Consider the following 14,061-nt stretch of genomic DNA (forward strand, 5'->3'; position numbering starts at 1 on the left):
TAGGATGGGGGGGTCAGAGCTGTTCCCTGCCCACTTATATTTCAAAGGGCTGCCTCCAGTACATTCACAGAGGAACTTAGCACAAGTCTTTTGTCACCCCAGTTCTCTTGGTTCCTGGGTAAGGGAAGGAAACAACTCTCCAGAACCAAATGTGGGGGTGGACAAGAAATTGATCCCACTTCAAATGCTGGCATCGGGTATAAATATTGGACCCTCAGCCAACCGTTCAAGATACTCCAGGACATGTAGGTGACCCCCAGAAAGACTGGATGTACTGTAGGACTACTGTGCTGCTTAAAGCTTACCATGTGCCCTCAAAGCACTGCCCTTCTGCTTAAGGCCCCCCTTGCTGCTTCATCCCAGGACAACCAGAGTGACTCTAAAGGCTAGTTGTCTGGCCTCTTGGTGAGCAACAGGGACATAACAAACTCCAGAGACCTTGAATCTGCACCTGGCCTCTGCCTAGAGCAAGTCCTATCCCCCCCCCAAGTGATGCACACCCAGTCATGCACCCTTAGAAGCGGTGCTAAAAATGCTCCTTCAACCAAAATCTGAAATTTGGGACTCAGAAAATAGTCCCCACCAGGAAGTGGCGTGTGAACTGACAGGAGACCGGTACCTACCTGTTTGCCAATCCACCCATACTGTGCTTATACCTTGATGGGTTGGCTCTCTTACATTGTCAAGTCATGGTACAACCATTGATGTCATTTTTTCTCTGTTTTTTAATGGTTTTTTCTCTGGGACATCAATTTTTTTCTTTTTAATTTTTTCTTCTTTTTTTCGAACTTTACACTTACCTTATATGGACTTATAGTTCATGCCCTTGGTTCCGTTCTATCTCACTTGAACTCTGCGTTCTTGATAAGTGCGCCCCTAGTGGTTAGTAGTCCGATCAAGGGGGGGTGTAGTGTGGGTTAGCCACTCCCTATTTACAACACTAAGTTAGCATAACCGAGTCAACTGTTAGAAAGCCAGCTTGTCGCTTCTACTGATTTGCACACGACACTGTTGTTATATGTTATTCATTTTAGAAATGCTTACTCGACTTTGCCTCACAGGATAACAGTCTGTTGTTTAACATCCTTAACAGTGAGCAGCGACCTTGGTCTGTACATCGTGTAAAGAACGAGTCTGGGTCACTAGACGGTGCAGGGTGTTGTGTTCAGATTGATCGTACCACTTTTTAGTCATATCATACACACAGCTGCCAATATCTGAAGGACGAGTGCTTTAATATTGCAGAGCAGCATGTTTTAGATTCATTCGAAAAGAAGAGCTGTAGCAGGAGAGAGCCTAGCTGATCCTGTGATGTGATTCCACTAAGCTGATCTATACGGTATGGGGTCCCCCATTTTAGCCTAAGAGACCTTCTATTAGTCTAATAATAACCTATTAGTTGCTAGAGAAAGGAGGGTGGTTGCTTTCCACTGTCATTAATATTATGATTGCTCCTTTCATTCTGTATGGTATTGTAACAATGCTGATGGTTCTGATCTTGACCATTTGTCTGCTTGTGTTAGGCAAAGTACTTCATCTTAGGACGCGAGGTTTATAAAATAAACTCTTTAAACTTTACCGTGTCTTTGTTATTCTGTTGTGGACTGATATATAGATACAAACAGGTATTTCGGATTCCCACCACTCCTGAGAATATCTAAGTCGCTTGTTCTGGGTTGTCTATACATTGGGACCTCCGAGCTAAATCTCGGATAACGAATGGGACACTAAGCTAGTCGGATAAGGGGTTCTTGGTTCTGAGGGGAGTTTCTGGTACACCACAATTCTCTGAGGTCCTGGTTTCCTACGCATAGTTCTGTGCATAAGCAGAATCCCTGCAACAACATCACCAGTCGGCCTGATCTTGCGGAAGATCCTGATATATTTTGCTCCACAACAGCAAATAATGTTCAGCAGCTTCGTTTGGAAGACTTTGTGGAACACTTGTTGACTTCAGCCTACAGCTATGTCCTACTAGAGATGGTTGACTTCCAAAAAAGTGACTCAGTCCGAATTCTGACATCTTCACTGCAACCTCTTCCAGCTGCTCCCTGACAATGTCACCTCCTTCTCAGACACCACTGGCTGCCTTGCCCTGCTGAACTTTAACTTCTCAGGAATTTTTCTTTAAGATTTCTTTTAAGTCCAAGGGTAAGCTGAGATCTGGACCAATACACCTTGGTTATATGAACTGAGCTCCATCGTGGTCATCCATACATTTTGGTTTTGTCCGGGTCTTGCATGACTAGATGCCAGCAGTGGGCGCTTTCAACTTTTAGGCGCTATTTTTCACTCAAATGTTTTATAATTCAAAACTCTGGTACTATTGATTGGATTTAAGTACTTTTGGCGTAATTTATTAATTAAATTGTTATCTATTTTTCGGAATTGGTGTGAGTTTTTCCTTGTGTTGTGTTTCCCTTTATTACTGTGTATGTGCTGCATAATTATTTGACACAGTGTCTCTAAGTTAGGCCTCACTGCTTCTGCGAAACCTACCATAGGGTTAAGCACAGGTTAATTTAGTGACAGGATTGTGGTTGTTGCTTGCGTAGGGTTTCCAATCCACTCAATCAGTCACCCAATTTCTTACACCCTGAATTCAACTGGTGCATGTTTGAAGTGCAGTTTCAAACAGTGTAACAAATGTTGCACTGCTGAGAGTGAAGCTAATATCCAATGTTCCTAATTTGGCCCTTTTCAATTGCTCTGAAACCATTTTTTCCATCGAAATTACTAGTTCTGATTTAGTTTACAGTATGTGATTTACAGAAAACATGACCAAATATGACCACTCCAAGCTTCACTCTCCCATGTTTTCCTGCACAGGTTCCAGGTCACCGGCGCCAATGAGGAAGGAAGCTGTGGGGCCACAAAGAAGACATCAGTCTATTCAGAAAGCTGTCTCGTGGCGGGAAACTGGATTTGTGAAAAGGAGGCAAAGAGAGTTTAGGCTCTAGGCTGTGCCTTCTGTGGAAGAAGCAACAAAGCAGCCTGGCTGACCACATCGAGACAGCTGTCAAATTGCAAAAGGTCTTTATGCCCATCAATGGACAAGTCAAAAATTCACCAGAGCTGTTTATTCTTAATTTGGATGGAGTATTTCCTCCCCTTTAAAAAATAAATAGAATTCATTCCTAAAAGCCAATTTAATCCCAACAGCCAGATCATGTATTTATAGATTTGTATCATGGTAAGCAATGCAAATAATATACTGGTTCTTCCTAGCAGGACACATCTCTGCTCTGGCGCTCCTGGCTCAAATATATCTCACTTGCTTGTTGTGAAGCTTCACTTCTCTTGGGTGGATGCACCAAGGAAGATCATGATAAAAATCTTAAATACCCCAAAATAACTGGATTGTTTTCTTCCGGTATAATCAGACAGTAGACAGTTCTTAAAGGTTTAGATCTGGCTTTGTCATTTACAATGTGTGATGGTCTTGGTGAGCTCATCTAAGAGCAATAGGATGGTAAGTAGTGATTAGGTGACAGAAAGGTCTTGGGAATGTCTTCTTTGTTCCACACTGGATGCAGGATCTACTATAGAGGAAATACTGATATTAAAGAGAGGGTCTGAAAAACTATACATGGTAAAAGGAGTGTTTTGTGTAGCTTGCATCATTTGGCCAACAATAATGTTAGATCTCTGATGAGAATGACTTTGCAGCTGAAGTCTTGCTGTACCAGTAACATGGTCACATATTCCTTTCTAGAGTTTTAGAGTCAACATAAAAGTAATTGTTCTGGAGTTCTTTCAGCATAATTTGGAATGGAATACTTTGGAAAATTAGCAACAATAACATTTTCAAAGCGACGAGAAAGTTGGAATGTGACTGCCTCCTGGTCCCATCATTGCTCTCTAAAATGCAATCTAAGGAGCATCTCTTTGCTGAGCATCCTCTAAACGGAGGCGCTGTGAAGCTGCGCAAATCTGAGCATATTCTTCTTCCTGCACTCACAAAGGATTAGTAACGGGTAAATATTCCTTTTTTGATCACGTTCTCACTATAGAAATGAAAACAGATTCGTTTTTTTTGTTAAATAATTTTTATTAAGAGAAATGTACTCAGAGTTAAAACATTACATAACTCAGAGGATATATAGCAGGAGATACATAGAGGATAATACAATCTATTTGAAACAGGAATAAAAAACTAGTATAATAAAACACAATAATATAAGAAGAGAAAAGTAATGTGGATAAAAAGCTAACATTGTAAAAAAATAATGTGTTCTAGAAGATAAAAGAAAAGAGTCTGTTATATGTATTTTTTTATAGAAAAGAGAGAGAGGAAAGAAAAGTTAGAGGAGAAGAGGAGAAAGAGGGGAAGAAGATAGAGAGAGAAAAGAAGGAAAAATTAATAGGTTAAAAATGGGTATTATAGGGAAGATGAGTGTGAGGACAGAAATGTAGTAAAAGGTAACCGTAATAAATCTGATTTAATCTTTAGATGAATAGAAGAGTGAGAGACGGAAGCAATTCTATGTTCATCGCAAAATAAATTCCACCAAAGTAAAAACGATAATTTAGAATTGTCTTTCCAACATGTTAATATAACTTTAAAAGCAGCAACAATAAAAAGGTCAAATAAAATAGTTTTTGACGGGAGTTGGTCGAAATCAGGAGATGAAGTACCTAAAAATATTTTGTGAATAGCAAATGGAACATCACAAGAAAAAATCAAAGCACATTTCGACCATATAGCTTTCCAAAAGTCATAAACCTTGGGAAATTAGTAAAGTAAATGTATCAATGTTCCTTCAGAAGAAATACAGGACCAACATAATGGTGATATAGAATGGTCAATTTTGTGTAATAAGAAGGGAGTCATTACAACTCTGTTATAAATAAAATATAAGGATTGTGTAATGTTGGCACCTTTAGAAGTTTTGAAAATATTTTGCCACAATCGATCCCATTGAGGAACAGAAAGCAATTGAGATAAATCCTGTTCCCAAGCTAATTCGATAGGATATTTACTCTGAGTGCTAGTAGCTAAGGATAAGGTTTTATAAATAAATGAGGTACTAGGGAGAGGGTCATAAGGAATTTGAAACAGGGGTGTAACGGGCGTAAACGAAATAGGTGTGGGATTGGAATTAAAAGTTTGTAAAAAGGTTTGGAGGACAGGTGATAATGTGTTATATTGCTGGATGAAAGAGTCAGGGAGGCTAAAGTTCTCTTGAAGTTGAGGAAATGGTAAAATTGAATTGTTAACTATCAACTGATGTGCATAAAAAATGCCCTTTTCCTTCCAATGCTTGTAGTAAAAGGATTTGTGTCGGAATTTGATGTGTTTATTAAAGCATATTGAAGAAGATAAAAAAGATTGATATGGGTCAAAACTCTTGAAAAAAGTGTATGTATTAGATAATGAGAATATTTTATGATAGGATATTTGGAAATGAAAGTACAATTGGTCATAAACAGAACATCCTTAAAAGAAAAGTCATTTAACAATGAACGTTCCACAGCAACCCATGTTGGCATAGGTAAATCTTGATAATCTTTAGACATGGCATAAAATTGACAGATCAAAAAAAGCATTGTGGTATAGTTTGAAATCAGGAAATCGAAAACCACCCTCTGATTTTGGACGAATTAATTTAGTAAGGGCAACACAAGCACGTTTATTGTTGCATAAAAATGTAGTACATAAAGAATTAATCTGTGAAAAATAATAATTAGGAATTTTAAAAGGTAACATTGAAAGTATGAATAGCACCTGGGGAACAATCATCATTTTGATTGTATCCAGTCTGCCCCACCAGGATAAAAATAATGGGTACCAGGAAGATAACAAATTAGTCAGTTTGAGTTTTAAGGCAGTAAAATTATGGGATAAAGTGTCAGGAATATTTGAGGAAAACCATGTTCCTAAGTATTTAGGGGCAGATTTATGAGCCCCTTGCGCCACTTTTGCGTCACTTAGGAACATGGTTTTCCTCAAATATTCCTGACACTTTATCCCATAATTTTACTGCCTTAAAACTCAAACTGACTAATTTGTTATCTCAACCAATTTCCCTTGGTGCCCCCAAAAGGTCTTGCGTCACTTTTAACATGGGAAAAGTGACGCAAAAGTGCCCCTTAATCTTTTGGGGGCACCAAGGGAAATTGGTTGAGTCAAACATGCAGCAATAGCATGATGAATTTAAAGGTCAAACCTGAGTTTTGGAAAAATTAAGTTTGTAACCAGAGACAGTGAAAAACAAAGCAATCTCTTGTAAAAAAGGGGGAAGGGAGTTGCAAGGATTGGCCATGTAAATAAGGATATCGTCTGCATAGGCAGAAAGTTTAATTTGGTGGGAGTTAAGTTTAAAACCGGTATTATTAGGGTTATGTCTAATTTGTTCGAGAAAGCGTTCTAAACAGAGGAGGAAAAGTAATGGAGAAAGGGGGCAGCCCTGACGGGTACCTCTTTGCAGATGAAAATATGAGGAAAAGAGGCCATTAACAAATACACAAGTGCATGGAGCAGTATATAGTAATTTAATATATGAAATAAAACTTTGACCAAAACCAAACCACTGAAGAGTGTGAAGCATGTATTGCCAATTTATTCGGTCATAAGCTTTTTCAGCATCAACTGATAGGGCAGCTAGAGGAGAAGAGCACTTCTTTCCAAGGGCAAGAATATTTGAGAACATTCTGGCATTATCGGAGGCAAGTCGGCCTTTAACAAATCCAGCCTGATCTGGGTTAATGAGAAGAGGAATAGTCTGTCATGAAGGTTCGGTCTGAAAGAAGGTGATTGCTGAAGTGCCAACGGCCTTGTTTGCAAATAGCAAGGGACAAATCAAAAGAAGCAGATATGGGAACATGGTCAGAAATAAAAATAGACCCAATTTAAGAGGAATGGATACAGGGGAGTAATGATTTAGAGGCCAGAATGTCATCAATACGGGACATAGTATAGTGGACAGATGAAAAGAAAGTAAATTCGGAAGTATCTGGATTACATGTTTTCCATACATCAAGCAAAGGACGAGAGGTGATGGTAGACTGAAATGATTTGTGATTTTTATCAGTCTTAAGTTTACATTTAGATTTTCTATCAGAGAAGGGATCCAGCCAATTATTAAAGTTGCCACCAACAATTATATTGGGATTAGAGATAGAGGATAGTTTCAATTTAATACAATGCCAGAATTGAGGGTCAGGTTTAACAGGACCATAAATATTAAGAAAAGTGACTTGTGTATTACAAATAATAGCATCAACCAAAACCCAACGTCCACTTGAATCACACTCTGTTGATATTATTTTTGCATTAATTGATTTTTGAAATAAAATAGCAAAACCACTATGACGATCAAGAGCAGGAGAAAAAACAATCTGATTGTCCCTTTGACATGTAAGCTTAAGAAGGAATATGAATGGCCAAATTGGCTACGTTACATGTAAAAAGCATTGCCATTTTTATAAATTGCTACGACAGTTGATGTCTCGAATTTTGAACATCCTGACAGCTCACACACGGACTGTATTCTTAACATTTATTTTCTTTCCTTACACCCTTTTTTTAGAAACAGGTTCAAACTGAACTCAGACCGACTGGTGAGACAACGGTACTCACCCATCTCACGAGGGAGATCCCTTCAAATTAAAGAGTCTCCTACACATACACTAGGGTCCTGATGAAAGCCTATATGACCATTCGGGGCATGAGATAAGGCTGAAACATGTCGACCTATTTTTTGGACACATAATTATTTTAGTGCACTAGACCATAAATAGTCTATTCTGTGCACGACAAGTGGTTTTTTTAATCTAACTCGAATCCAGTTTCATTAAAATTACAAACTGGTCCTTTCGAGTCTTTTAAATTTCTTTTCACTCACTATATAGCACTTCACTACACACCTAACACGGTTCTCTGATCGTAACTGAAAAAAACCAGAGGAATTACCTCCAGGTGGAGGAAGCATTCATTAACCCGATGATGATGCTGTCATGTTGTCAAGCAAGTAGCGGATAATCGAACATACCGCTAGAATTCCACCTGTGAACTAACACGTGATTGAGGGTTTCTTAACAGTACTTGGTACTGCTGCTATTAACCCTGGTTCTTTCAGGACCTGTGATCCACTCTCCATTGATATTTAAACGTTTAAGACAAAGAAGCTGAGTGGGTCATACCCCTTCTTTCTCCCTCCTTTTGATTTATTCACAGCTTAAGAGATTCCACATCATTACAATGAGTTTCCTGTAAAAAGCAACATGAGTATTAAGTTTGGATAAATGAGACAATATCTTTTGACTGGATGACCTAGACCACGCACATTCCACAAGACAACGTTAAACATGTTGATGGGTGAGGGGGACCATATGGAAACAGGAACAATAAGCTGCAAGACCAACGAAAAAGAAAAAGAAACAACATTTATCAAATGATGAGAGAAAAACACTCAAAGAAATAAAACGATAATTAAGAACAAAATAATAAAAATAAAGCAAGACACGCATAGAGGTAATAAGATAATAATAATAAAAAGTCGAAAGGTAAAGTAGCCAAGGAATAAAAAAGGAGGAGAAGGAAGAAGAAAAAGAGAGCGAGGTAGAGTAAGTAAACAGATCATGGAGAAGAATCCAGACCTGAAGAAAGATAGGCAACCGATATGAGAGGAGCATGGTAATGCCGAAGACAAGGACGGCGATAAAAGAAAATAGGCATTAAAAGGCCTCTAGGAAATAAAGAAATAAACACATAACAGGAGACAGAAAGTAAAAGAGGAAAAGTGAGAGAATGGAATTAATTAAATAAGTATACGACATAAAACAGAATAAATGTAATACTGGAAAAAATAGAGAATAATAAGGAAATAAAAGGAACGTATATTAGAAAGAGCAAAATATGTATATTTTAGAAGAACAATAACAACCAGGTAACTGAGAAAAAATTAAGCATTAGTATCAATATTGCGAGAGGAAATGTTGTTTAGAAATAGTTTCTCAGGATAGTTGAAAGAACGTGAATTTCCTTCATGAGTGATTTTACAAAGGCAAGGATGGAGAATGCCCTACTAAATATTGAAATGTCTCATCTGAGGACGAAAAGCCAGAAATTCTTTACATCGAGCATTCGTTGCGTGGGAGACATCTTGAAAAATGAAGATATTATGACCCGACCAAATGAGACGACGTTTGAGTTTAACTGCCTTCAAAACATGCATAATTTCAGTAAATTCTTGGAAGAGCATAATAATACCACGTGGCTTGCTTGAGTTAGGCTGGGGACGAACCAACCGATGTGCACGTTGTATGTTGAGAGGTGAGGAAGATTGAAGGTCTAAGAGATCTGGGAGGTTAGCATATCCTGGCCTTCAATATCTTCTGGAAGACCATAAAGGCGAAGATTGTTCCTCCGATTATGATTTTCAAGATCTTCGGTGTGTAGTTTCAGTTTATGGATCTCCTGTTCTAGAAGAGGAATCTTTGTAGTAATATCCTGAAGGTTTCCCACACGTTACTCAAGTTCTGATACCTTTCCCTACATAATAATCCATCGATCCTCTATTTGTTGCAACTTTTCATTAGTAGCAGACATAAAGGGTTGAAGCCCAAGTACCTCGTCTAAAATAGAGTCAAGTACCGGATTTTGTGAGGAGAGGATAGGAGAAGGTGGGTCATTTTTGTGCCTTTTGGGCTTTGCACCTGGAGACGATGATTTGGAGGTGGCGTGAGGATCACTGGCCATCTTGGTTTGTTGGTAGGAACGATGACTAACAAGTAGAGTTAGGCGGATCGGTCCCATATGCCAATGGAGAAGCAGGGAAAGTAAAATGGACTTCCAAAAATATATAGGCGAAGTGGAAGCAGACAAAGGGATATAAGCAGAGAATGTTACTCACTGAAGGGAGTCTTCAAAAATCACCCCAAACAGAAGAGGAGTCGCCAGATCAGCAAATGTCCAGCATCAAAACTCCTTCAACACATATCATTCAGGTGTGAGCACCTTGTAATGTAAGTCAGGTTATGTGCATAGCCCCAAAGAATTATTTGTAGCAGAGAAGCAGTAAAAAACACATTTCGATACAAAAAATGGAAAAATAGCAGTCAGAAAGCAAGTGACTACTTGAGAAGAATAGCCCTATTGAAAAAATGGCAACATAGACTGAATAGTGAGTCCAGCCAGGAGGAAAAAACAGAACACGAGCGCCGCGATTCAAAATGGCGGGCGCTCGCGTTTTCTGAAGGGAAAAACACCGCCACAGCTCCTGGGCTAATTACTGAGGCAAGGACTGCCAAAAACAGACAGCAGACTCACCGCCACATTATTAATGCGGGATCGCTGTGAAAGTCCAGGAAACAATGCGTTACGAGGCACTAATTGATAAAACAGCTCCGTGTCCGAGCGGAGTTTACGGCGGGACAGCCATATTGCCTCAACGTCCAAGCCACGCGCCCCTTAAAAACAGATCAGTAAGAGATTAATTTTCAAATTTTTTAAACGGAAACACACAAACAAGAATACAATCTGTGATTAAATGTTACCGGAACAAAAGGTGGCTATTTACCTTGCGTCGACTATGTCAAGAATGGCAGTTAAGCCATCTCTTCTTAATTTTTTATAGCCTTGGATAGTAACAGACTTAACTCTTTATTACTCACAGATAGAATGCAAAAATAATTTCATCCTCTTGTGCAGGGTAGACGGGGACTTATGCTGGTACTGTTCATGCTCAATGTCTGTGTAGAGTTGTTCTGTGGTGCATTTTCTTGCATTTTCCACCACAGCTGTATGTTTGCTTGAAAATTCCTCTTACAAATTCTTGCGTTTGGGACAATCAAAGAACAACATTGTTCCAGTTGCTTAGTTGTTGAAGCACTCCGAACACATGAATGCATTCTTTTTAAAGTGTTGCTCCTGACAATTGTATCAAACCCTTTTAATTAATATTGATAATTCATCTTAAAGGGAAATCCTAGTTAGCTGAATGTTCTTCTGAAATAGTGGCTCTGAAAAAGAAAGAAAGTAATAAAAGGCAACCACAAAGGCAAGATAAACATATCCATAACACAATAATAATACAAGGCATGTTTTCAAATGGGTTTCTACAAAAAATGATGAGAGAACCTACATATTTAATCTGGTTCAAAAGAGGAAGGATGGGTTTACAGATTTTTTTTGTGCGACGGGTTCTTAGATTTTCAAAACTGGACCAATAACAATTATATAGATATGATCAGAAATAGGACAATGCCCCTACTCCTAAACCTGTACCATAAGATCATTTTCTTTACCTAAAATGGTGTTAACTGCTTGCCTATAAAAAATAACATCAGTCATTAAAGCTTGTTAAAAAGGTTGAGGATTGTTGATTGCTATATATTTGAAAAAAATGTTAAATCAATATGCCATGATCATTTTCATAAGATTGATTTCGCTCCCTATTGACAGTGAGTCCCAGGGTATAATTATTCATGTAAATTTTGACAGTGACTTTTACAAATTCTCTTAAAACACATTTTAAGATTATTTGCTGTAGTGAGGTCCCAGACAGATTCAATCTGTTTCCTTGTATTCTTCTTCCTCCATCAACTCACTTTAAATGCCCTAGAGGTATGGATGAATTTGTAGTTTTTCTTCATAACCGTTAGAAATGGGGGTCTCTCGTTGGCTGAGATAGGTACCTTAGACCAAGTAGGGACCCTTGCTTCTACGTCAGAGTAAGGAAGATACACATTGTCGATAGCCTCTACTCACTCCCTCGGTAGCTTGGCTCAAGCAGACAGGCTTATCTTCAAAGGCAATGCGTAAAGTATTTGTACCAACACTCACAGTAATATAGCGATGGCACCACAAACGGACTCCACACCGGTTTAGAAAAATAAAGTATCTTTACTAAACTTTTAACAAGACCAAAACGGTAAAAAGGTTACACATAAATACGGTTACTCGGTTAAAAGGTTCTTCTTCTTAGTTTGTTGCAAAGCACGGTTACTTATCAGAAACAGGTAGCTCCAGCGGGGCTACCCCTGTGTCAAAAGCTCAAACAAAGTCCAAAGTTCAACACTGCCTGCGGTATTCTTAGTGGCAGGTGTGGAGTCACACGGACCCTCAGGCAGCAGTACCTCGGACAGAGATGGTGATGACGATGCACTGCATCAGGGGAGAACTTTATCGTCTCCGGCAACTTGCGACGTCAGTGATTCCTTAGGGAGCAGAAAGCAGATTCCGCTCCTCTCGTGCTTGCACAGCTCCTTGATGACAGAAAGGCCTTACTCTCAGCTTCGGGCCCTCCTCATGACTGAACTACCCACCAGGAAGTTGGGGGTGCTGGCGGGGAAGTCTTTTTAGGCCTGGGACTTCGTAACAGGAGTCCATCTCTACTCTGGTCCTTGGAAACGCTTCTCCTTCAGCCGGACACAGCAACTGTCTGTCTTCAAGTAGGGGGACACAACTCACAGCTGAGTCCCTTCGTCCGCTCCTCTGATGGCAACAACAAACTGCAGGCTCACCCCAAACACACAGCAAGGGTCGTCTTCTCCTGAGTCTCTTCAGCTGTTCGTCTTCGGCAGGGATTCCTCTCGATCATGAAGGTTGTCAATTCAGACTTGTCTAATTGTCGGGGGTTTCGGTTGGTGTACTTATACCCCAAAAAGGCTTTGATTTCTTTGTGTGTGAGGGGTCCAGGACCCAGTTTGAACCAGCTTGGGGTACCATCAGCCAGGGCACGCCATCGTATCTTTTTGCAGGTGTGCCAGGGTCCTCAGATGCACCGCAGGAGGAGGAGGCAGCTCGGGGGAGGCAGGCACAGCCCTATTCAGGTCTGGGCGCTACTCCTCCCACCACTGTAAATGTAAATGTAGTGCATTTATATAGCGCTCCGCACACCCCCGAAAGGGTCTCTCAGGCGCAGTGCACATACTACTGTGGAACCCTTCCTGGCCTTTCCCTGTGAAGTGCCCACTCCTGGGCACCCCCAAGGTGAAAGCCAGGCATCCTAGCGCTTTTGGGGCCGTTGTGGAGATTAAGCAAGCTATTGCCCAGAGTTGCAGAGTGGGACCCATGATTAGAATAGGCACCGAGGCGAGAATTATCGGGTCCGGGGAAATTGAGCCCAAGACCCGCCGAGGCGGGAATTGAACCCTGGTCCGGGCCAGACCTCTGCATCAGGGTCTGCCGCTCTAACCATTGAGCCACACTTCTCCACGACTCTAGGTTTCGATCAGCCTATTCAGCCCTCCACCGGCTCACCCTGCCCTCCCAGGGATCACGCACATCACACCAGACCCTTTCACTCACAAACCCAGACGGTCAATACACATAACAGGCCGAGGTACATTGAACGGTTGAACACGAGGATAGCCACTTTCTAAAAAGTGCTATTCTCAAACATAGAATTAAAAAACCATCCAGCCTAAAAGATGCTTTATCGAATTCTGAGTTCAGGGGTACTAGACTCTGACTCGGTATCTTGCTCCGATGGGAAGATAGGCGGGCAACCATTATACGCAGCCTTCCACATTCTAACCTATTGGGCAAGATAGCCCCTCCATAATGAAGGATGAATTTTGGCGGTCCTTCACTACCAGGACATGTCACCCACACTAGAACTTGTCCTTCCTCCCTCATGCACAGAGCCCTGCCCAGGGGGGTACCTCGGGCCTACCAGAGGGGCAGCTAACGTGCACGAGAAGGGAAGGTCGGTCCTGGCAGGTGTGGACACCGGCCAGGTTGTCGGTGCAGTCGAGTGACTGTGCATAGGCACAGCGGTGGCCGGTCTGAGACATTGTTTCCGCACTACTTGGGTGGGTGGCACAACTAGTGCTGCAAGCCCACTAGTAGCATTTGAGTTACCAGCCCCAGCACACGTAGTGCACTTTACTAGGGACCTACGGATAACCCAAATACGCCAATTGCAGATACTCAATCATATACACTTTATCCTGGGAGCACTCATACTTTGGCACTGATCAGCAGTGGCAAAGTACCCGAAGCGTCTAAACCAGCAAAACATAATTCGGCACAGTGTCAAAAATACAAGAGGTAAAGGCAAAAAGTTAGGGGTTACCACTCCAAAAGATGCCAAGTCTAACAATTACCATTTA

At 40.7% G+C, this 14,061-nt stretch overlaps 1 pseudogene across 1 annotated transcript in view; it reads left to right on the forward strand.

The window, feature by feature from the left end:
- The window catches only part of LOC146813007 (killer cell lectin-like receptor subfamily B member 1B allele C), a 177,696-nt pseudogene extending 174,743 nt beyond the window's left edge, over positions 1 to 2,953 (forward strand). Inside the window, exon 6 of the transcript XR_014966187.1 lies at positions 2,830 to 2,953. The product of XR_014966187.1 is annotated as a killer cell lectin-like receptor subfamily B member 1B allele C (transcript). The remainder of the gene's footprint in view (positions 1 to 2,829) is intronic.
- Positions 2,954 to 14,061: the final 11,108 nt, after the last annotated feature.

This window comes from Triturus cristatus, chromosome 7 (assembly GCF_964204655.1).
Source record: "Triturus cristatus chromosome 7, aTriCri1.1, whole genome shotgun sequence".
NCBI lineage: Eukaryota > Metazoa > Chordata > Amphibia > Caudata > Salamandridae > Triturus > Triturus cristatus.